Consider the following 24762-nt stretch of genomic DNA (forward strand, 5'->3'; position numbering starts at 1 on the left):
AGAGTCACCTGACATACATTATACTACATGCGCAAGAAATAAAGCCTTTTATGTTAAATCACTATGCTTCAGAGCTAATTTGTGACTGTAACATAGCCTAGCATTTTCCCAGTGGATTCCATCTTACACAAGCCAAAACCACAGATATTTACCCTGGACCATTACAGGCATTACGCGAATAACAGCAGCAGAAGCAGCGGTTACAACAGCTTCCTTACTTTTTGCCAAACGTCGTGCTATAAGCACTTTGCATGCTTCGATTCTTCCATCTCCACCACAACCCTATGAGATAGATACTATTAATATCCCTCTTTAACTTATGAGGAACCTGGATCTTAGATAAAAGTTAGGTAACTTCTCCACAGTCGCAGAGTGTAGAAGTTGTTCTGGCTGGCCACAAATCGCACGTCTACTCTTTGACGCTGCCTCTAACCCTTCTTTCATTCAAGAAGTATTTATTCAGGGCATACCCGATGCTGGGCACTTGACTGCTGCATCTGTTGATCCTAGGAAATGAAACAGACACTCTCACCTCCCTCACAGAGGATACTGTCTAATTTCATACAGCACATAAAATCACACACAAATGTTCACACACACACAAGCACATGTTTTCACCCATAGTAACACACAGGTTGTTTCTTGGACTAGTTCACATACTCACAGACCTAAGATGCAACTATTCTTTTGCACTCATCAAACAAATGCCAGGCACTGGGAATATAAAGTCAAGAGACATGGTCTCAATTCTTAAAAGAGATTACCTTTCAGGAAAAAAAATTATCAAATCATCTTTCTCCTGGAAGAATGGTTAAGTGGAAGCTATGAAGAAAGCCACAAGATGAACTCAAATTTTTATGACACTTATAAGTCACACCTCAAACTTTGTCCAACATGTGCTTAAGACTCACACACCCTCTGTGAAAACAGTGGAACTCTGGATATGTTAATAAACCCTAACAAACCTGTACTGATGGTTACAGCTCATTTCTCCTAGAATGGAGGTATTCTCACCCTTAGACAACTTCTTCATATTTGCAAGGAATCCAGTCCCAAATCATAATAATACTATTGCTACTAACAATAATAATGATGTGCTAAGCAATTAATAATAACCATGTGCCAAGTAATTAAATAAGCAATGTACAGTAATAAAAATATATAATATAATAACAACGTTAATAATGTACTAAGCAATTAAATAAGACACAGATACACACACACTCATATATACGCTCGTTTAATTCTCATATCAATCCTATGAGGGAAATGCTGCTATTATTACTTATTTTAGAGATGAGGAAACTGAAGATCAGAGGTTAAATGATTTTTCTGAGATCACATAGCTTGTATCCCAACACCCATATACACCTGCTCATTTCTCAATCTGTAGAGTTAAAAAAACCATCCTGAAGTGTAAGTAAATGGGAGTTAAATCCTTTAAACTGACCTGGAAACTGAGATCATATTCTAAAATCTTACAGGGCAATACATTAAGCCCATCTTCTTTCAGAGTATCCAGTCTGTGCCACAACCTAATATATATACTATCTTCATCCCACCTAAGAGTAATAGACAGAACCTAGCTGCAGGCTTCTTCCGAGTAAAAAAGGCCCTAGCCTCTACTCACTGATTAGACCAAAAGTAGGCCCTGACTCAGAAGCAGCCGACTCACCAGTGATGTATAAAGTTGCAATGATAATTCACTAGGCCAACCAGATCCTCACCTCCAGATTAGGGAATTGAAAAATACATGTACAGCCAGTTGACAGTTTATACAATTATTCAATAAGTATGTATATTTATAAATCAGCTGTTGGGACTTCCCTGGCGGTCCGACCAGTGGTTAAGACTTCGCCTTCCAATGCAGGGGGTGCAGGTTTGATCCCCGGTCGGGGAGCTAAGATCCCACATGCCTCGCGGCCAAAAGCACAAAACATAAAACAGAAGCAATATTGTAACAAATTCAATAAAGACTTTAAAAAATGGTCCACATCAAAAAAATCTTTAAAAAAAAAATAAATCAACTGTTGTTTGCCAGACACTGTTCTAGGCACTGGGGATATACTAGTGAACTAAAAAACAAAGATCTTTGACTTTGCGGAGCTCATTGTCTAGTAGTAAGAAGAAAAAAAAGTATTGGGTAAAATAGCATCACAGATAAAGATAAAAGCTATGGAGAGAAGTTAGTCAAAGGAAGTAGATAGAGGGAGAGATATCAAGAAAGCTGCAGTGGAATAAGGTGGAAGTAGTAGGTGATGGATGAAAAAATCATTTTTAGGAGAGGTAACAGATGTCTTGTAGGCCATTATACCCTCATTAAGATGGTAAACTACTGGAGGCTTTGGAGCAGGAGATTGATACGATCTGATTTAAAGTTTTAAAAGATCACTGTCAAATAAGGGAGACAAGTTAGCAGACTATTACCATCATCCAGAAGGAAGATGGTGGAAGCCTAGACCAAAGGGGTCGAGGAGGGAAGAAGTGATTGAATTTTGGTTTTAATTGGTAATAGAGCCACAGGATTTGCTGACATATTGGATGTGGGATGTGAGAGAGGAAAAAAAAAAAAAGAGTCGAGAATAACTCCAATACTCTTCTGGCCTATGCAACTAGAATAATGGACTTGCCGTTTCCAGACTTTAAAAAATGTAGACATTGGTCAAACTGGGGGAGAACATCAGGAGTTCTGTTTTAGATGTTGTCTTAGTTCAGGCTGCTATAACAGAATATCATAGACTGGATGGCTTATAACAACAGAAATTTATTTCTCACAGTTCTGCAGGCTGGGAGGTCCAAGATCAAGGTGACAGCAGATTTGGTGTCTGGTGAGAGCATGCTTCCTGGTTCACAGATGGCCATCTTCTTAGTGTATCCTCACACGGCAGAAGGGCGAGGGAGCTCCCTGGGGCCTCTTTTATAAGGGCACAAATCCCACTCATGAGGGCTCAACCCTCATGACACAATCATCTCCCAAAGTCCTCACTTCCTAATACCACCACATTGGGGATTAGGTTTCAACATGTGGATTTGGAGGAGACACAAATATCCAGTCCATAACAGAGATATTAAGTTTAAGATGTGCATTAGCTATTCATGTGTCAAGATGTCAAGACGGCCGTTGGATATATGAGTCTAGTAATTAGGGAAGAGGTTCTGGGATTGGAGATAGAAATTTGGGAATCATTAACATACAGTGGTATTCCAAGCCATGGAACTGGATAAGTCAATAAGAAATAAAAATAGATAGAGATTTGAAGACTGAGTCCAGGGAAGCCCAATACTTACGGATAGGAGATGTGGAGGAATCAGCAGAGTAAATGGAGGCATGGCCAGTAAGGTAGAAGGAAAACCAGGAAAGCATGGGTCCTGAAATCCAGGTTAAAGTATTTCAAAGGGGGCTTCCCCGGTGGCGTGGTGGTTAGGAGTCCGCCTGCCAATGCAGCAGACCACGGGTTCGAGGCCTGGTCTGGGAGGATCCCACATGCCGTGGAGCAACTGAGCCTGTGTGCCACAACTACTGAGCCTGCGCTCTAGAGCCCGCGAGCCACAACTACTGAAGCCCGTGTGCCACAACTACTGAAGCCTGCGCGCCTAGAGCCTGTGCTCCGCAACAAGAGAAGCCACCACAACGGGAAGCCCTCACACCGCAACAAAGAGTAGCCCCCGCTCGCCACAACTAGAGAAAGCCTGCGCACAGCAACGGAAGACTCAACACAGCTGATAAATAAATAAAATCTATTTTTTAAAAAGTATTTCAAGGAAGAAAAAAAGATTAACTTATCAAATACTACACATAGGTCACGTAAGATGAGGAATGATAATTGACCACTGAATTCAACAATGAGAAGGTTTTGGACCTTGACAATAGCTGTATTAATAGAGTGGTGAGGACGAAACCCTGATTAGAGTAAGTTCAAAAGGGAACACAAAGAGAGGAAAGGAAGACAGTGAACACAGGCAACTTTTTGCAAGGAATTTTACTATAAAAGAGCAGGAAAGTGGGACAGTGGATGGAAACGGATATGGGGCCAAGGTTTTTATTTTGTTTTTTTAAGGATGGAGAAATTACAAGCCGTTCTCATGCTCACAGGAATGATCCAGTTGAGAGGGGAAAAGTTGATGATGAAAGGAAGAAAGGGAAAACGGCTGGAGTGTTGTCTTCGAATAGCTGAGAAGGAGTGAAAGTGACTGCACAAATGGAGGGTATGGCTTTAGTTAGGAGATTGCATGGGCCATCCATAGTACCAGGAGAAGGCTGAGTGGATGGGCAGAGATACAGAGGTTGGGGGAGGGGAGGTCATCAGATAGTCTCTTCTGGTACTAAGAAAAAAAAGAGAGGCAAGACTGAGAAAGTAGCAGAGCCCAGTTAATAAGATTCTGAATTAGAGATCCATGAATCGTTTCAGCTAAGGCTGTGTGACAAGAAAACCCAATCCTTGGAGCAGCTTTCTTAGACACTGAGTGACAGCTACCTGTTAGTCGAAGGAGGTTACCCCTAGTCTATATTCTTACCACTAACTCGAATTACTTAAGGCATCTTGAGTGCTTCTTTGTTTCTCAAAATCAAGGGAGCTTAACACACCTGCAGAAACTTTAGTCCCACGTATGATACCCGGGCCTGCTTCTTTTCCACTCTGCAGGATCGTGAATTGCATTTATCAGAATCCAATTTGTAAAAAATAAGAAGAAGAAGAAGAATCTAATTTGTTACGGTTTTGACTACAGAACTAATGTTAACTACATGACTTTTTTGGCCCTTTCCAACCATGTGAGACTTTGATACCAGGAATATCAGCTATTATGGCAAGTATATGATGAATTTGAGTCTTCTGTCCTGTCGTGGCTGTTTTGACACTATTTTGAATGCCACTGTACTTTTTCTATTGCCATTTTCACATATCCATTATAATTTCTCCTCAACTTTTCATCCACGCAAAAATAAATTTTAAGTGATGAAACTGTTATGCCCTGATTTTGATAGTGGTTAACTTCCCATAAATTTTGGTGTTTGTGACAGTAGTTTTACACTAACATAGAGCTTTATCTTTTAGTACACCTACAGTGTCTGACATCGTTTATGCAATTCTTCAGTGGTCTTCGTATCAATTCACAGTGTATTAGCAGCAATTTAGCACAAATATTGACTACAAATAAAAGGAAAAATTAATTAGTTATGACCATGAATTAACGGGAAAATTCTTTATCAACAATGGCATCTGCTGCATTCCCTCTTTGAGTTAAATTGTTGAAACTTCATGATCTGCATTTTAGTGTCACCATAAAGTAGGCATAAAACTTTGGTATTTGGTATCGTTATACTTAGCGTGACAGTAAATACCAATTGGCCTTCATCAAGTACCACATTTCTATATTAGTAGGGTAGTAGTAGGCTGTGGTAGCAAAATTTCAGGAGCTTAACACAACATAAGTTTATTTTTTGTTCATATAATAGTGCAAAGTTGGTGTATCTGTTCTACTGGCAGCTTTCCTCCATGTAATCATGCAAGGACCCAGGCTCCTTCTAATTTGTGGCTCTATCATCCTCTAGGCTCTTACTACTTGCATCCAGCCAAAGAAAAAGGGAAAGAGGAAAGAAATGGCACATTCATTTCATAAAGCCTTGACCCCCAAACGATATACATCATTTTCACTCCCATTCCATTGCAAGAATTAGTCAATGGCCACAACTAGAGGCAATGGACTTTGGAAAATATAGTCTTGGGCTGGTCAGCCATGGTCCAGCAACACCTGAGGTGACATGAATTGTGTTGCCCAGAGTGTTAACCTCCAGAGATAGCTCCAAATGAACCATGCCTCACACTATTCATGGCTCTAAGTAGCCCCGTCCCACACTGAACCTGGGTTGTCCTGTGCCTTGCTTTAATCAACAGAATACAGCAGAAGTGACCCTGTGCCTTTTTGGGAACAAAACCTTAAGAAGGCCTTTCAACTTCTGCTTTTGTGCCCATTGATGTACTGAGCCACCAGGTAAGAAGTCCAGCAACCCTGATGATGAAACCATGTGAAAAGGCTACATGAAGAAGGAATGACGCAGCTGTCCCATCATCCCAGCCAAGCCCAGCCTGCAACCATCCCCCTCAAGGTGCCAGACTATATAAGTGAAGACATCTTGTATGTTTTAGCCCCAACCAACATCTGACTACAGATATGTGAGAGATCCCAAGAAAGTCTAGCAGAAGAATCACCAGACTGAGCCAATCAATCTACAGAATCATGAGAAAGATTAAGATGGTTGTTGTATGAAGTTGTTAAGTTTGCGGGCAGCAATAGATAACTGAAACACACAGCTAGCCATCCTGGCTACAGTTTCCAAACAAATGACCATCCATTACTTTAAAGGTTTTTTCTGACAAAGATCAGAAACCTGTATTTTCTCAGGAGGGAAAAAAAAAACTTTTTTTAAGAAAGAATAAAACCGCAATACCAACAAGGCACCAAAATGTCCACAGCATCCAAGTGGCTGTATCACAATGTTCTTCTTTGGAGGGTCAGGCAACTTTCTTTGGGATCAGAGGGACTTGCTGACATTGTTCTAATACTACTTCATAAGTGGCTATTTAGACTTCTTACTTGTAAGCTCAACTAAGGATAAACGTGGCAGGGAAGAAAAAGGAAAGAGAAAGTAGGAGAAGAAGGAAGAAAAAGGGAGAAGGAAAGGAGAGACAGAGAGCTCATGAGTTGCCAAGCAAATCTCATGAGGAAGAAATGGAAAAAAAAACCATAGACGAAAAGAACTACCTAACAAGTCAAGACCAAAGGAATTTAATGGCATAGAATGTAGTTCAAAACAGGAGAGTGAAAGAAAGAGGAATAGTATATCTTATTTATCTTAGAGTGGCCTGATTTATAACAATATGAACTGAGTATAATACATACATTTGTATATAATATATACATTTCACTGCAATGTGGAATAATTTCCAGTAATTGTGCACAATTTTGAAGGAATTTTCCCTTGAAACTCTTCCAAATCTGTTTAGCATCTCTCTGTACTGCATGTTTGGCATAAATTTGAAACAGTAGCAACCTCAGTTCAAGTTCAAGGATTGACATATTCCATGCATTGAAATCCCACGTACCAGGATGAATCCTATGTGAAGAGTCCTAACAGAGTAACATTATCTTGATAAATTGCCAAGGTAGGTCAAGTGTCTGGACTTTAATTTTGTAGACTCCGAAATCTGATTTTATCTTTTATCAGCCCAGTTGAAATGGAATGGATTCATTTCTCAAGGGCAAAGTCATGTTAAGCAAATTCACAGACACTTATAAAACCAGAGGCCAGGGTGTTAATTTATAATGACTCATATGTTTATCGATAGAATATCTTCTGCTAAGCTTCTAACATTAACAACCCAAATAGCCCTTATAAGAACACATTCTTTAGTTGATGTGTTACTATCAGGCTACATTCAAGTCCTGCCAACCCATGAATCACTGCATTACTTTAAGGTGACTTTGGATGCCATATGTCCTTCATGCAAAGGCGCCAATGATTAAAATGTACTACTGATTTAATAAGAGCTCACGAGAAATAAAAGAAATGCTCTATTGAATGTACACATTGACTTGATTGTATGTGGCATGCAGGATTTAGGGGTACATTATTTGTACTTCACACTGGGTAGAGAATCATTGGTTACATTTCCTGAGTACACACTATGCGCCAGACACTTTACTAGGCTCTAAGGCTAGAGTGGTGAGCAAGAACATGCATGATGTCTGCCATCATGGACCTTATATCTCAGTGGGGCAGTTAGACATCACAACAATCACAATACAGAATGAGAAACTGTAGCAAATGCCATGAAGGGAGCCAACAGGATGCTATGAAAGACAAATTGAATGGATCAAGGAATGAACAAGAATTGACAAGCCAATATCCACTCAACTGATGCTACAGAGGAGAATACCTTCTCAAACTTATCAACTAGTAGCTTCAGTCCACATGCTTTCAGCCTTACAAATAGGAGGCATTCAAGAAATATCTATTCAGTTGAATCTCTTGAACATTAGAGCATTGAACATTAGGATCTACCCTTGAATCAGCATCATATGGTATCGAAAGAAGTAGCAACAGACCTTCCTCACAAATCTAGGCTTAATGCTTCTTTCCAAATGTAGAGGGTGGCGAGTAGAGAAGGCAGAAAAAAAACCTTCTCTTTTTGCAAGGCACTGGAGTGGAAAGAGGGGCCTGTCCAGGAGTCCCTCAGCCCAGTCACGTCCATCAAATTTTGTGCTCTGATCTGTGTTGCAGAAGGGAATACGATGCCTCAGCAGTGCCCCTTCCCAAAGAGCCAAACACATGCTTCCAAACACAGACCGTGTTTCTCAGGGCAAAAGGCATCACACTGGGATGCCAAGCAAATTTTTCAGGTGTCTCAAATTGTCAAACTCTGGTCAAGACTTTACTACTCCCCGACTCTACACCAACTATGCTGCCCGCATCACTCCAGGATCCCTCTAAATTTTATAAACAGTCAGGAAGCATTTCCTGCATCTCTCTTGTATGCCAGGCCCTGTGCTGCAAGATGAACAAGACACAGTCCCTGCCCTCGCAGAACTTGAAATCTAACAGGGATAGAAAATATGCGTCCTTATCAATATTAATTGCAGCTTAACTATAGGTTTTATCGAAAGGCTCTGATCTTTTTCACTTGCTTGTTCTCAAGGGTTGCCAGGGGTCTGGAATTGAACCATACTCTGGTATTTTAGCTCGCTCTCCAGTAAAATGAAAAATGTAAAACTTGACGTCTAAAGTCTATCTACCAGTATGATTTTAGATATGCTTTGTCTTAATTTCTGATTGACATTTCTTCAGCAGGGGCTTTTAGTTTCTTGGTTGAGGAATTAATAACCTATAAACAAACAATGGAAGGATCCCTATTTGAAAGGACCTGTCATCCTTTTTGTAATGAGAGGAACCCTTTTATCGGGTGACTACTTTCATCCTCACACTGTATTTGTTTGCAAACAGCAATTAGCGAGACTTTCACCCCCTCCCCACTCCTCTTTATCATTTTCCAGGGGAGCCTGCATAAAGAGCAGTTAATTGGGTTAGCCCATGCCTCCACAGAGCCCAGAGAGAGCTAGACCCTGTGAAAGCCAACCATCAGTGCCTGTGGCTGGTTGGGCACCTTCTCGGAAGACACTATGGCAACCCTCTGTCTGCCCTCCTCAGACACAGAGCTCAAATCACTTCCTTTCCTGTTTGGAATGTTTTCCTATTATTTTAGACTTTTTCCTCCTAAACCAATTGTATTTCTTACAGTATTTATGTTCTGAGTTTCCAAATGTTTTCTGCCTCTTCCAGTTTTCCTTTTAATTTCTCCAAGAAACATCTCCAGTAAGTGGATGTGAAAAGATAATGACAAACACACCTTCCCTAGAGATGCACCCTCCCCCAGCAATAACAGAGACAGGTAGTGGGTTAGAAAGCACTTCGGAAACTAAGCCCTACACTAACGTATAGGGTGATGGTGGTGATGATGATGATGATGATGTCATTGTTGGCAATGTGGTCCTGATAGCAATGCTATTGATCAAATAAATGACCGTGGCTGATTGCAAAACCTCAGCTTTCCTTTCTGCAATGTTCATCACCCCCTAATTAAGGCTTTGAGAACAAGTAAAACAATACAACCATTGAACCAACACTGCTTTGAAAAAAATCAATGGAAATACGGTGCTATATACCACTCAAGCTGTTTCTGATCACAACTGACCTTGATGAGTTCCATACTCTCCTAGGAAAAATGTTCCGTACAAGCCACAACAAGTGAATAGAATTATCAAGCAGAACTGCTAAATCATATCTCTACATCAAACCAGGTTGAGAGGGCATTCATTTGTTTCACAACATGTTTTCCTATTTCAACTAAAAAGGCACTTTCTTAATAGCCCTCTCTTAGAGGTGTTATCAAAGTAAAGGCTCCTCTGCTTTTCCTAGAAGCCAAGCCCTGCACTTCTACTGCGAGTGTGAGGAAGGAGAGTGGCGAAGTACACGTCCCAGGTGTGCTATTAGATCCCTCACCCTGCCCTTCTCCCAGGAGAGCCTCACCAAATCAAAGCCACTCCTCTTGATGAAAAACCATGAAGTACTCTCTGTTTTCTATATGACCATTTGAAGGAATGCAGAATTGGAGTAGGATTTGTTCTTCAAGGATGAGAACATTTCCTTTGTGGTTTCAGTGAATGCAATGCCAAGTGTGAATCAAGAAAGATCTATGAGAGTAGTAAGACTTTGATAAATGTGCTGAAATAATGTAAAGGAATCTCACAGAGAGATGTTTATGGTTCCTCTTCCGGACAGGAAAAACTGGACCATTCAACATTCAAATTCAAAATCATTTAGTGAACCCCAGGCTGGGTGCCATGCACTGCACTGGGACCAGGACTCTGCTCTAATTTGCAGAGCCCAAGGCAAAATGAAAATACAGGGCCTCTCGTTCAAAAATCATTATGAGTTTTAAGACAGCGACAGCAGAGCATTAAACCAAGTGAGAGACTCCCCTCAGCATGGGGCCCCGTGTGACTGCAAAGGTTGCACACCTTGGCTGGGGCTCTGTAATAACGCAGGGAGGGAGTGATGACAACTGACCTGGCTCTGCCTAGAGTGTCAGGGAAAGCCACACAGCAGAGGTAATAACTGGGTAGGGTCTTGAGGAGGTGGCTTTCTCTAGACAGAGAAGAGGAGGACCCTGGGAACAGAAAGGCATTCTATAAAGAGGGAATAGCATTTATTCACTTATTTAGCAGATAACGAGCTCCTAGTTTGTCCTAGACACTGTGAGGACCCAAAGATGAAAAAGACACAGCTCTTGCCCTCCAGGAATTTACAGTCTAGCAGAGAAGACAAACAGTAAACAGGAGATTATATGGAGGCTACTATAGACTGAATGTTTGTCTCCCCCCAAAAGTCGTATGTTGAAACCTAACCCCAATGTGATGGTATTTGCTATGACTGGAGAACCCAGAAAGAATATCTAATCCAGTGAGGATAGGAGTGGGGTAGGAAATTAAGGAAAGCTTCCTGCCAGGGTTGGAGAGGGGAGTTATAAGACATGTTTTTAAATTTAGACTTTATTCTAAGGGCAATGGAAAGGCATTGAAATTTTCCAATAGCGGTGGGACATAATGATTTTAAAATCACTCTGGCTACTGTTCGGATTGAAGGCAAGGAAAAGCACAGTTTACTTGAGGACTAATACTGTGAAAGGGGAAAAAATGTACATTTCTAATCCTCCTGTTAATGGTTAACAAGCAAAAGTGGCCTTACTCAAGTTATCTGCTAAGGAAAGAAGCAACACCTAAGGCTTAATTTGTTTTGTCATAAGCCAAACTTGGCCACAAATAATGGCAGTGTGTGTGTGTGTGTGTGTGTGTGTGAGATACCTTACGGTATCATCAAAAGTCATTAGCTCTTTCAAAACACAGGCATTTTGCCAGATTTATAATGACCTGATCAAGTCTACCACCTATCTGGGCACTATGTTTATTTCAATGTGTGCATCGTAATCATGTTAAGCAAATTCACAGACACTTATAAAACCAGAGGCCAGGGTGTTAATTTATAATGACTCATATGTTTATCGATAGAATATCTTCTGCTAAGCTTCTAACATTAACAACCCAAATAGCCCTTATAAGAACACATTCTTTAGTTGATGTGTTACTATCAGGCTACATTCAAGTCCTGCCAACCCATGAATCACTGCATTACTTTAAGGTGACTTGTGATTTCTTATTTTTGTTTTCACTGGTACAGTTTTTGACAGATAATAGATGTTCAATAAATGCTTGCTAGCAAATTCATTTGCTTGGTATTTCAGAGTATTGCTCCATATGATTTGACATAAGATTACATGGCCATGCTTGCAAACTACTTCTCCATCTTTGTTATCCGACACAGCCAAAGAATGTTTGCCACGACCTTTGAATGTTTTAAAAGAAGTTGTTGATGGGACTCTCCTTTTAAATCAGTGACAGATGCGCTTTGGGCCATATTATATACTAATAGCCTTTCTGAAGAGATATGTGGTTTGTGATGGGACCAGTCAGGACTGGGATGGGGTGGGAGTACAGTAATACATCCCTAAGAACTTGGAAATGGGGAAAATAAGGTTATCCTCTGAGAGTTCAACTTTAAAATCAATATGTAATGAATCAGAGCAGGGATATGCAATCACCTTTAAGACACAGAAAGTCTCCCAAGCCTGCAGAACTAGACAATAACCAGACTGAGCCCACTGATATGACTAAAGAAAGAATGTGACCATCAGGAAAGGGCTTGGTTACCTGCAGAAGCAGAAGACATAAGGAGTAGCTGAGGCAAACGTTGGCAGAATCATCCATGAGCTAAGAGTTTCTAACCCCATCCTTGTAGTGAAGGTGAATGCCTGAAAGTATAATATGATATATACTAATGTTATTTATTATAATATAAATATAATATATATTAAGATAATACATTCAATTAATATAACTCATTCACTAGCGTTTGGTTCCATTCCCATCATGTAACCTTCTTATTATGGCTTTGCTTTCCACGGAGATCATAAGGCACCACTGTCAAACTTGGTTGCACATTGCAATCACCTAGGGAACTTTAAAAAAATGCAGATGCCTGAGTCCTACCTCAGAGACTCTAATTTAATTGATCTGCAAAATGGCCTGGGCATAAGGATTTTAAAAGCTCCTCAGGGGCTTCCCTGGTGGCGCGGTGGTTGAGAGTCCGCCTGCCAATGCAGGGGAGCCGGGTTCGCGCCCCGGTCTGGGAGGATCCCACATGCCGCGGAGCGGCTGGGCCCGTGAGCCATGGCCGCTGAGCCTGCGCGTCCGGAGCCTGTGCCCCGCAACGGAAAGAGGCCGCAACGGAGGGAGGCCCGCATACCACAAAAAAAAAAAAAAAAAAAAAAAAAAAGCTCCTCAGGTGACTGTAATATGCAACTAGGGTGTGAATCACTGACTTACTGGAAGATAAAATGTGGTTCATATTCTCAGACTTAGGGGACTCTAGGTCCTATCAAAGTGGCAGGTATGTATTCCTAGCCACAAACTCAGGAGTTTGGTAAAACTAATTGCCTTAATTTCTTCCATATCTATAATGAATGGCTATCTTGAGTTCCAGGTGGGGGAAATTTAATTTTGCCCTTCTCCCTTTCGCCTGAGTTGCTAAACTGGTGAGAAGACATTGGCGTGATCAGTTCAGAGTCTGTCCTTGGTCTCGTTTTGCCTCACAGGCACTGAGCTGTCTTCATTTTCATCTGGCCTTTGGCCATCTGTCCACAAAGATCACTGCCACATCCGCCTGCCAAGTCCTGACCACAAGGCTTCTTCAGGTCTACCATTTCTCTATGCCATGTCTGTGTAGCTCTCAAGTACTCAAGAAGTATCCTGCTTTTCCCGCACTACTCAGGATATTCTGAGGCTTTCTCCAGCCCACCCACTAAGCTCACCATTCAGACATTTCTACCTGGAGGTCCCTCTGCTTCACTGGACTCGATCTGGGAAAAGGGAGCAGAAAGCACACATCTCCCCTGTTCTCAAATTCCCCCGAACTGTTTAAATTTATGACTGTACTCCTCCACCTCTGGGACTCAACCTAAAGAGGCAGGCGGGAGGCCACTTACCCCAAGACCCCACCAAAATCCAAGCTGTCTTTGATTTCCCGATGACCTCCTTTGCCTCAGTCTAAAGAATCCTTAGCTGGAGCAGAGAATTTATGCTCTCATCACAGGCAAATCTAGCGTTCACTGTTACGGCTCTGGTTCTTAGTTCCCACCCACCACCACTCCCAGAGCTAGGCTTTTGAAACTCAACAGCCAAGAACTGACTTCTCCAATCTAATTTGTCACCTTTCCCCACAGGCAAAGAATGGCGCAGCTGTAGCAGACCAACCTGTAGCAGACCAGCTGTAGCAGGGGTTGTTGAAAATAAGCAGAGGTTAATTTTCCAAAAATATTATCTTGCCGTAACATTAACAGTTCTTATTTCATTTTTTTTACTTTCCTTGTCCTTTTTTTTTTAAGTATAATTTATTTATTTTGGGCTGCGTTGGGTCTTCGTTGCCGCGCGCGGGCCTTCTCTAGTTGCGGCAAGCGGGGGCTACTCTTCATTGCGGTGCGCGGGCTTCTCATTGCGGTGGCTTCTCTTGTTGCGGAGCACGGGCTCTAGGCGCGCGGGTTTCAGTAGTTATGGCGCACGGGCTCAGTAGTTGCAGCACATGGGCCCTAGAGCACGTGGGCTCAGTAGTTGTGGCTCGCCGGCTCTGGAGCGCAGGCTCAGTAGTTGTGCTGCACGGGCTTAGCTGCTCCGCGGCATGTGGGATCTTCCCGGACCAGGGCTCAAACCTGTGTCCTCTGCATTGGCAGGCGGATTCTTAACCACTGCGCCACCAGGGAAGTCCACAATTCTTATTTTAAAGTAGAAAATTGGGATTTAAATTACAACTTGGATTTTCATGTCAGTGTACCTACAGTGATTCTTAGCCTTCTCTGCATCATTCATGGGCCTCTTTAGGAATCTATTACAACTATAGACCTTCCTCCAAGAAAAATGCAATAGACATATTTTGCATATAATTTTCAGGTGTCCCAGGGTCATGTGAACCCCAAGACCCTAGATTAAGAAGTGCTGACCTAAAGGAAAAGAAAATGTTGGCCATGCCAGTGCATACTATCACCCCTGTGAAAACTCTTTCTCAGTGTACATTAATAACTGCTCATTCCACCTTTATACAGCAGTCTTATGAACTTGACCACTACGACTCCATCTCTGAGAACTGCATCTGCTCTCAGTGGGCTAACCCAGCATGCTCCTGTGCTTGAAAGATTGACAGGTGGCACTGGACTGAAGCCAAACACTGTGAGACCTCCTGCGTTAGAGCAACAGCCTTGACTCCAGCACATATATTTTTCCTCTCATTTGAATTTTTTCATGAATAAGGCATCTTATCCACACAGCAAAGCAACCTACCAGCAAGAATGTATAGAGCACTGCTACGTGTCAAAGACCCTTCTGGAGAAAGCAATACTCATGGCCCTCTAGGAGCTTACAATCTAGTATGGTAGGAAAAATTAAACTACAGACCATCTAGGATAGAGCTCGGCAAACTACAGCTACAAGCAATATATGGACCAACACTGCCTGTTTTTGTAATGAGTTTTTATTGACACAGCCGCACCCATTCACTTCTGTATTGTCTGTGACTGCCTTTGTGCTGCAATGGCAGAGCTGAATGGTGGCAACAGAGACGTAATAGCCTGCAAAGCCTCAAACAGTCACTGTCTGGTCTCTTACAGAAAAAGGCTGTTGACCCTGGCTCCAGTGCCACGCTTCTCAACCTTTCATGTGCCTGTGAATGACCTGGCCATCTTGCCGAAATGCAGATTCTGATTCAGTGAGTCTGGGGTGGGACCAGAGATTGTGTCTTTCTGATACGCTCTCAGGTGATGCCAATGCTGCTGGTCCAGGGACCACCCCTTGGGTGGCGAGGGTCTAGAATTCTGAATTGCTGGGTTTATTCACTGAGCGCTCTTCTGTGTCTGAGGAGGGTCCTAAAAGATATTTTCCCCATCTTTACAGTAGAGCAATACATTTCTCTTGCACAGTTGTTGATTATATACAGTGTTTATTTAGAACCTCACACAGTGCCTGGTGCATAGTTCTCTCCATAAATGGTAGCTAGTGCGGTAGAATGCTCTGCTTCTTATCTCTACCTTTCCTAGTGGAAAAGGTGCCAGAAAACTCTCACATTTGAAAGAACAAATCACTAATTCTATTATTTTTCATAGGTCTAGGCTTTCTTGGGGGTGATTAAGTTCTATTGTCTAGTTTTCTAGGCTTTTCTCTAAAGGGTTAAGGATCTTGCAGATGTATTTTAAGCTTTTCACTGTAAGCCCAACTCAGGCCCAATTCACGGAAAGAGAAAATGTTATTCCTAGCTTAGGTTTTCCTTTTCAATCCCCCTTTGCATTCTTTGAGAACACATTAAGGAATCCTGTGGCCCATATATAGCCCATATCATACAAAGTACAGATATATATAGAATATCGTACTCTGAATAGGCATGCCAAAATATACACTGCGCCCTGAGTTCAATGTCTTACACTGCTTCCTCTCAAATGTTTACAGCAACCGATGACAAAGAAAAAGCTGCCTTCGTATGTTCTGAGAGGTTTTTCAGTTAAAATGATGCCTCAAGTTATTTCAGTGGCTTCTGCTACTTTTAAGTGTTTAAAAGACTGAATGGGGACAAAAAGTACCTTGAAGTATTAGGTTATTTAAGTGACATGGCCTTTTAGTGGACCTTGAAGGAATATACCTTTAAGATACTAGACTACCTGGGGAAGGCATGTCTGAAGCTGTCCCTTGATAAATGTTAGTTCCAAAGACCTCAGAAAAATGTGTTGGGCACACAGAGTCCCAGCATATGGCAAGTACAGACCTCAAAATGTTACTGGTCTTATCTGCCCAGCTATAGAGAACTAAAGCCTTCCTGGATTCAATGGATTCTAAAGAATAATTCTGAAAAATTAACCCAGACTTGGCAAGCCATTTCATGACTATACTGGTTATTTCCTGATTTTCTCTCGTCTCCAAGACAACCTTTCTATACTCTGCTGTGATTCTGCGGTTGGGACTCTGCCCAGACTCCAGGCTCCCTGACGGTTTTGCTGAAGGGTGCGACTAGCAGGAGACTAGAAGGCAGGAGGAGGGGAGAGCAGACTTCGTTAATATGTGTGGTTACCACTAGCATGGCTTCAGCAAAAGAGAACAGCTTTGGCTCTAGCACCCTGCTTCTCTGGAAGCTCCAGCATCTGTTATCAGTTCCCTGTATTAAATACCTGCTATTTGAACACTTAGAGTAGATGGGTTTTCCTGACTAGACCTGACTCAAAGTTATCAGGTCAAGACCAGTAAATCAATAAAGAAAGAAGTCCCCACAGCAGCAGGATTCTCAGCCCCCTCAGCCTCTCTCCAACTTCTTCAGGGCAGGAGAGAGGTCTGTGATCAGATGTTAAGCTAGTTATAGGATGCTGTATACAGGCTTATGTTCTAGCATTTAATTTCTCTACTAAGTCCTCCATTATACACACAGATAACAAATTTGCAAGTCTAGATGGGTTGCTGCATGGTCAGGCCACCCAAGATGGCTGTTCTCTTGCTCTCTGTACATCCCGTGCTCGACCAGTCCCTGCTTCACCTACACCCCACTCACATGACTGACCTTCCCTCTTCATCAGAGGGCCTAATCAGTAAATGCCTATGTACCTGCCCCTGGCCCCAGCTAGTATTCTAATCTTTATATCAGAACTACCTCCACTATGATGATTTATCAAAGGGGCGGTAAGGGGTGCACCCCTCTAACTGGTTTCCCTGGCAACCGATAAGCACCAACCTGAAGTCAATTTCTCCTGTAACTGGTAACCTCCCTCCCTACCCCACCTGGGAGCGAAGACTGCCGCCATGTCCTGCCTGCCTCTGCTGCACATGGGGGGTGTCATTCTAGGGCCTTGCTTCAGGCAAGTAAGATGCCCCCTATCCAAGAAACCAGTGATGTCTCTGTCGCTGACTCCTGGCTCTCTCTTTCTCTTTGGTCTCCAGGCTGGGCAAGTACAGGGCTTGTAGGCCTGCGGGGTGCAGCCCAACAGTTGCTCAGCCACTAAGATAAAGGGAAAGACATTGAAAGTCATTCACTGTGAGAAATTCAGTGAATTTCAGCCAGCTTACTTCAGCCAGCTGGGGTACAGAAATTCAAGATAACTATTTACCACACCCACGAAATCTCCAAAGCACAGTTTTTTTATAACCTACAAAATAAATTTGGTAGGCACAATTTCAGACTGAGCAAGAAGAAACCAATATGCCATTCTGAGTACATGACTATGATACCACCAGGAATGATGCCACAGTATTTACCTCTTATTTCTCCTTGATAGGAGCTTGATGTATCTTCCTGTATCTGTAGCTGCTGATTGATTTTGTAAGCAGATAGGGTAGGGGGAGTCCTCGGAGAACGAGAACCAGGCATGGCTTTCTTGACATAAGAGAAGCCATTTGGGGCCTCAACTATTTTGTGATCTTAGCCTGGCCACAATGCTTGTCCTTGAACAGGTCTCAGAAATAACGAACTTAAGAGAACAAAAGGACTAACTTCTCGGGCAAGAGAAGTAACAACAGCAAAGATAATTAATCAGTTGCAAAGACGCCCAGTTCTATTTCAGCAGTAAAGACCAGCCTAAAGCAATGTCTCGAGCTGTTTTGCAGAATTTAAATAACCCCTCAGGTGCTCAACCACCAGATCAAGTGGAATCGAAGGGATGATGCTGGTGACCTTTTCTGACCCTGGTAACTTCAGTCAACTAAAGCTTGGATCCGGCCTACTGCCCAAGCCCCCTCAGGAATATGCATGGACCCATCACTTAAGACTTCCCCAATTTTGCTGTCTGGGGAGACACTGCTTTGGGAAAGACCCCCGGTGTTCTCCTTAGTTGCTGCAAGTAATAAATCCTTCCTTCTCCCCATCTTTGGCTTGGTTGTATCTTTTGGCTTGACGCCCACCAAGAGGCGAACCCAGTTTTTGGTAACAGCTTCTTTGGAGTGAGGATGGAGAGACTTCTGGGAACCACTTTTGGTAAGCACAGACCTCAGACGCTAATTATAGGAAGCATGCTGGCCAACTTCTGAAGGAACACATCTATCTCATGGTGGGAAGCCTCAGGACACTTCCTGTGCTCAACAGTAAGGAGTGAGCAAGAAAGGTGAAGGCCAGCCACAGATATTACTTCTGGCCCCAAGGAGAACTAGTAGGGAGATCGCCCCCCGTATATGATGAATCAGGGTCAATGAGGGAAGACTGGGTGCAGTTTCCCAAGCAGAACGTGAGCGTATGTGGGGAAAAGGAGTGAAACTAGTGAGTCAGAGTAAGGAGATGAGGGCGGGAAGACTGCCTTTTAAATTACAGGATGGATCGAGAGGTAAGTTAAGAATCATTTAAATTAAACTTCTGGCCCTAAGTGGCAAAGGGAAGCAAGAAAATTATCTAGCACCCAGGCTCAGCTGCACAGCACTTGGGAAGCCTGGGGAAAATACCACCCACACACCAGAACACTGTTTTGTCTGTGGGAATTTTCATCCTAAGGATCTGGATGAAAAACAGAGCTAGAAAGACCTTGGGAGAATGTTTTCCATTCCGTTCACTAAAGGCAAACTAAGAAGGGGGATGAATGTAAAACGATTTTTCATCTCTGCTTTAGTGAGAAGGGTACCAGGAAGTCGCCTGGGTCATATCTCAAAGGGCAATCATGTTTAAGCAAACAGAGGAGGGATGGGCAAAGATAGAGAATGTGCCCTGCCCTTCGTCCCCTGCCCAAACAGGTTGAAAATGTGAGTCCCTGGAGTTCTTTTAAGGAGATATAATAGGATTCTGATGAAAGAATGCAGGGTTACAGCCCACCTAGGCGTCCACCATTTTCATGACTCTCAACTTCATGACTACTGCGGGATATGAGGCTAGCTCATCACCCCAGTCACTACCTAAGTCACATCTCACCTCCCCTTTTCTGTACTCGGGCGGTGGTGTTCACTGGTTTCCTTAGTTGCTATGTGTGCTGGGGGGGGGCGGCCGGGGCTTACATTCAACACTCCTGGGATGGACTGGAGAACGCTGGTGCACCCAAAGCTGGGGGGACAAAGGAATGGCCGTTCTCATTACATCATTCACACATGCTCGAGCAGAAAGCACACAGACTCTGAGAGCTGTGCTGTTCATTAGGGTAGCCACTGGCCTCGTGGAGTTATTTACATTTAAATACACCGAATTAAAATTAAAACACATCTTGAGGATGGGGGAGGGGAAGGGTAAGCTGTGACAAAGTGCGAGAGTGGCAAGGACATATATACACTACCAGATGTAAAATAGATAGCTAGCGGGAAGCGGCCGCATGGCACAGGGAGATCAGCGCGGTGCTGTGTGACCACCTAGAGGGGTGGGATAGGGAGGGTGGGAGGGAGGGAGACGCAAGAGGGAGGAGATGTGGGGATATATGTAGCAAGAGGGAGGAGATGTGGGGATATATGTATACGTATAGCTGATTCACTTTGTTGTACAGCAGAAACTCACACACCATTGTAAAGCAATTAGACTCCAATAAAGATGTTAAAAAAAATTAAAACACAGTTCCTCAGTTGCACCAGCAACATTTCTACTGTTCAAGAGTCATATGTGCCTAATGCCTACCATAAGGGACAGTGCAGAGACAACATTTCCATCACTGCAGGAAGTCCTTTTGGAGTTTCAAATCCCAGCCCTGCCACTACCTAACTGTGTGTCTTTGGGCAAATTATTTTAGCTCTCTGAGCCTCAGTTTCCTTATCTGTGAAGTGGGATGCCTGGATAATGTACCTCACAGGTAAGGATCCAGTGAGGTCACGAGGGTGAAGTACTCGGCAGAATATCTGGCACAATAATAATTATGATTAGTCTTCTGTCCAAGTAAACTAAAAAATCATGGAAAGGAGATACCATGCTGTCTGCCTCACTGGTATGCTCTCTGAAGTCCTGCAGAGAGCACACACTTGGCAAATGTTTACAGAATGCCCTGCTACACAAGACAGTTGGGTAAGAAATGGAACCGCCCTGTTTTAACTGTACCCAAGCAGACCAGATTGTCTTCCATACTTCCTTTTTCCCAGAGAAAGAACGGCAGAGGCTTCTAGTGAGCTGCCTTTCACTTTGAGAAATGCCAGATTATTCCAGTTTCATAAGAATGAGCTTTTAAACCATGAGCAAAGCAGAAAAACAGCCAGGTTTAAGATAAGCTTGGGAATTCTTAAGTAACAGATAAGTTACCTCAGATAAAAACTGGCCAAGGAAGAGGTAATCTCCTGGGAATGATGAGCTTAGACTCGTTTGTATTCAGGCACTGACATATTCCCAAATGCTTTTAATTATCATTATTCCCAGTACATTTGCAAGAGAAAGCCTAAAGCCGACTTCCTGAGCTGACAGCAATTATTACTGGCAATTCTGGCAGCATCAGCTGGGGCTGGAGTCCATCAGCTATGGCTGCTCACATTTTGTGATACTGGCTTCCATCCGTGTGACTTCTCCCACCTTAGCCTCACTCTAAGTCCCTAATGTTCGTCCCACCTCTAACCCTAGCCCAACACTCAGATTGTGGTACCCTCTGTCCCTCAGGCCACGTCTCTCTTCAACCACAGCCCCATTTCTCTGCTCCCCTTAACAGCAGAGCCTTTTCTCCTCCACCCACTCCAATCAGCATTCTGCCCCCACCTCTCCACTGAGACCATTTCTGGGGCAATGATTTCTTCCATATTGCAAAGTCCAATGGCAATTTTGAAACCGAGTGAGGCCCTGTGTGGCTCTCAGGCATGGAGGCCTCTTTTGTCCCCCATTTCTTGTAGGCAAGACTCCAGCCTCCATGACCTTCCCTGAGTTCCAAAGGGCGGACTTGAACAGCTGCTAATCAAGGGAGGAGCAGCCAGGAAACCACCTGTGGCCAGATTCAAGGGACCAGAGAAACTCATCAGGGTTAGGAGACTGGCCACCAGAGAAGAGATGAAGGGAGGGCAGGCAGTCCCTAGTCTTGTCAGGGACCCCACCCTTGAGCCACTGCTATAAAACCCCTCATCAGACCCTCCCGGATTGGGACACACAGTTTTCAAGGGCAGGAGCTCTCTGTGGCCCCCTTTGCCTGGCAAAGCAATAAAGCTATCCTTTTCTACTTCACCCAAAACTCTGCCCCCAAGATTCAATTCCGCACTGGTATACAGAGGCTGAGATCTCGGCATCATCCCCTCATCAACTGCCAACACAGTTAGCCACATGCTTCTTTTTGACTCTGTTTTTGTGACTTCAACTGGAGCTCCTGGTTTCTCTCCAACCTCCCTGGCCTCTCCTCCACCATCTCCCTTGCTCATCTCCATTTGTCACATGCCAGTCAGCGGGAACTTGGCTCAAAGTTAATTTAGATTATGTTACCCCCCTGCTCGAAGTCCTCAAAAATCTTTCTACTACACTTAGAATACAGTCCTATCTCCTTACCTAGGCCAGCAGAGCCCTCTGTGATGGAGCCCTACCTCCCTCCCCAGCTCTCTGATACCACTGTCTTCCTCGTCTGATCACCTTCAGCCATGTTGGCCTTCGCTTTGTTCCACAAGTGCCAAGCTCATTCCCACGTCACAACGTTTGCCCTAACTTTACCCTCTGTCTGGAGTGCTCTTCCCCCTGATCTTTACATGGCCGGATCCATCTTGTCAATCATTTTGTCAGCAAAAATGTTCCTTCCTCCAAAAGGCAAAAATCTGACCTGATCTTGAAACAGGAGGGAAGGGGGCAGGGCACAACCTTTAAAAGAAGGACAGGGGCTTCCCTGGTGGCGCGGTGGTTGCGCGTCCGCCTGCCGATGCAGGGGAGCCGGGTTCGCGCCCCGGTCTGGGAGGGTCCCGCGTGCCGCGGGGCGGCTGGGCCCGTGGGCCGTGGCCGCTGGGCCTGCGCGTCCGGAGCCTGTGCTCCACAGCGGGAGAGGCCACAGCAGAGGAAGGCCCGCATACCACAAAAAAAAAAAAAAAAAAAAAAAGAAGGACATAGCCATAGGGCATGACAAAAACTGGTTAGAACCCACTAGGTCCAAGATGGCGGAAGATTTGACTTCCATTGGACCTTGAGCCTCATTATAGGCTCATTGTAATACATTAGCTGCTAAATGACACACCCACCAGTGCCTGTGATAGTTCTGAGGCCGACCATAAAAGGTCAAAAAATGGGTGGTGGCGCAATGCCTGGAAATCCCCACCCCTTCCCCGAAATAACTGGAATAATACTTCCACTCATTAGCCTATAAAATTACCCAGCCCATAAAAACTAACCACACCATACTTCGGTGCCTCTAACCTTCTGAGATGGCCCACACTCTGTCCGTGGAGTGTGTTTCTCTCTAAATAAATCCACTTCTTACCTATCACTTTGTCTCTCACTGAATTCTTTCTGCCATGAGACATCAAGAACCTGAGCTTCATTAAGTCCTGAGACCAGGTGTGTGATCTCAGTTAAAAGACCGTGGGTTCAAGTCCCAATCTGGGTTGGACAGTTTCAATTTCAATCTGACATTACGCTATTTATAGTATCTATCCCACTCACTGTGAATGTTCACACATTTTGCTGCAGAAATATTAATGTATTTGATTATACAATGAAAGTATTACAGAAGATACATGACTTTTCTAGCATTCTGAAAAATTTTGAATTCTCACTCATATCTGGACTCAAGAGTTTTGGCTAAGGGGTTACAGATCTGTATACCTCCCTATTTTACACATGAAGAAATCTGTTCCAGCAAAGAGAGATGAATTGCCCGAGGTATCACAGCTAGGTTGAGAAGTCAGATCTCCTATTTCCCATATCAATGCTATTTCCACTATACTATGCTACCACACTCCAGATACTGCACATACCTGGGGTTTCTTGCAAGAGAAATTCCTCTTGCATCATTTGACAAACAAAAGAGCAGGCCCAAAGTGGCCAACTCTCTTAATCTGCACAGTTCCCTTAATATACTCAAATGGTGGAGAGTAAAGTTATAGTTGCCAGTGGTGCTTCGGGGATGGAGAAGGGAGGAGGGGTAAGGTCAGAGTTTAGATCAAATACTATTCTTCTCTCTCTTTATCCTATCAACATCTATATTGGTGCAGGTGGATCAGAATATTAAAAAACATCATAAATTGTGTAAATGGAAACAAGGAGGGGCAGTGTCACCACAAATCAGTCTGGAACAGTATTTGAGAATTAGGTGGATTTTAGCACCGGGATGAGGTAGAGTCATCCCTTCCCTAGCTGGCTGTCTATCTACATCAGTTGCTCACTGAGCACAAGACCCTAGGCTTTCCTCTCCTGATCCCGCTGCTTTCCTCCTCTAAATTTAAGTTCAGACCTCATCCTTATGAAGCTTCGATACCTGGACCTACTATGCCTGGTTCAGCAATCAAGAAAGAGAACCATGGGCCAACAATGGTCGGGGATGGAGCAGGTTGGAGCCATGGACAGCAGAAACAGTCTTCCCACCAATGGCCACACTTCAGAGGCTTCTGAGCAGAGAATGGATTCAAAGATACAAAGATAGAGCACAAGATTTTGTCCTGGGATAGGATGAGCAACAGAATAAGGCATTCGACTGATGATAATAACAATAAGGACAGCGTTTGTTTGTTTGTTTGTTTGTTTGTTTTGCCACACTGCACAGCATGCGGGATCTTAGTTCCCTGACCAGGGATCGAACCCTCACTCCCTGCAGTGGAAGCACTGAGTCTTAACCACTGGACTGCCAGGGAAGTCCCAGGACAGCTACTGTTGATTGAGCATCCATTTGTTGCCTGTGGGGTTCCGCGGTGAATGCTTTACATATAGTATGTCATTTCTTCCTTACAGCCACTCCAGGTATCAGAGCTTATCAGGAAAACAGAGATACTCTGCGTGTTAAATAGAAAGGTTGAATAGAGGGAATTAGAAGCTTTGCAACCTTTGGGTTAGGGGAATGAGAAGTGAGGAAGGCCACTTTCCAGAAATCCAAAAGTACAGAGATCTTAAGGAGGTTGCCTTGATGATCTCAGCTGTACAGCACTTTAGTGGGGGAGTCTCAGGAGGACCCCAAAAGCCAAGGGAAGCAGTTGATGATCCAGCTTCTCCTTCTTTTTTTTTTTTTTTTGTGGTACGCGGGC

General features: G+C 43.5%; 1 long non-coding RNA gene across 1 annotated transcript in view; it reads right to left on the reverse strand.

Moving 5' to 3' along the window:
* LOC102980306 (uncharacterized) overlaps nt 1-24762 on the reverse strand; it is a 223702-nt gene that overhangs the window by 73519 nt on the left and 125421 nt on the right. Inside the window, exon 3 of the long non-coding RNA XR_447341.4 lies at nt 12322-12422. This is a non-coding gene — a long non-coding RNA (uncharacterized lncRNA). The remainder of the gene's footprint in view (nt 1-12321; nt 12423-24762) is intronic.

This window comes from Physeter macrocephalus, chromosome 21, assembly GCF_002837175.3.
Source record: "Physeter macrocephalus isolate SW-GA chromosome 21, ASM283717v5, whole genome shotgun sequence".
Classification (NCBI taxonomy): Eukaryota; Metazoa; Chordata; class Mammalia; order Artiodactyla; family Physeteridae; genus Physeter; species Physeter macrocephalus.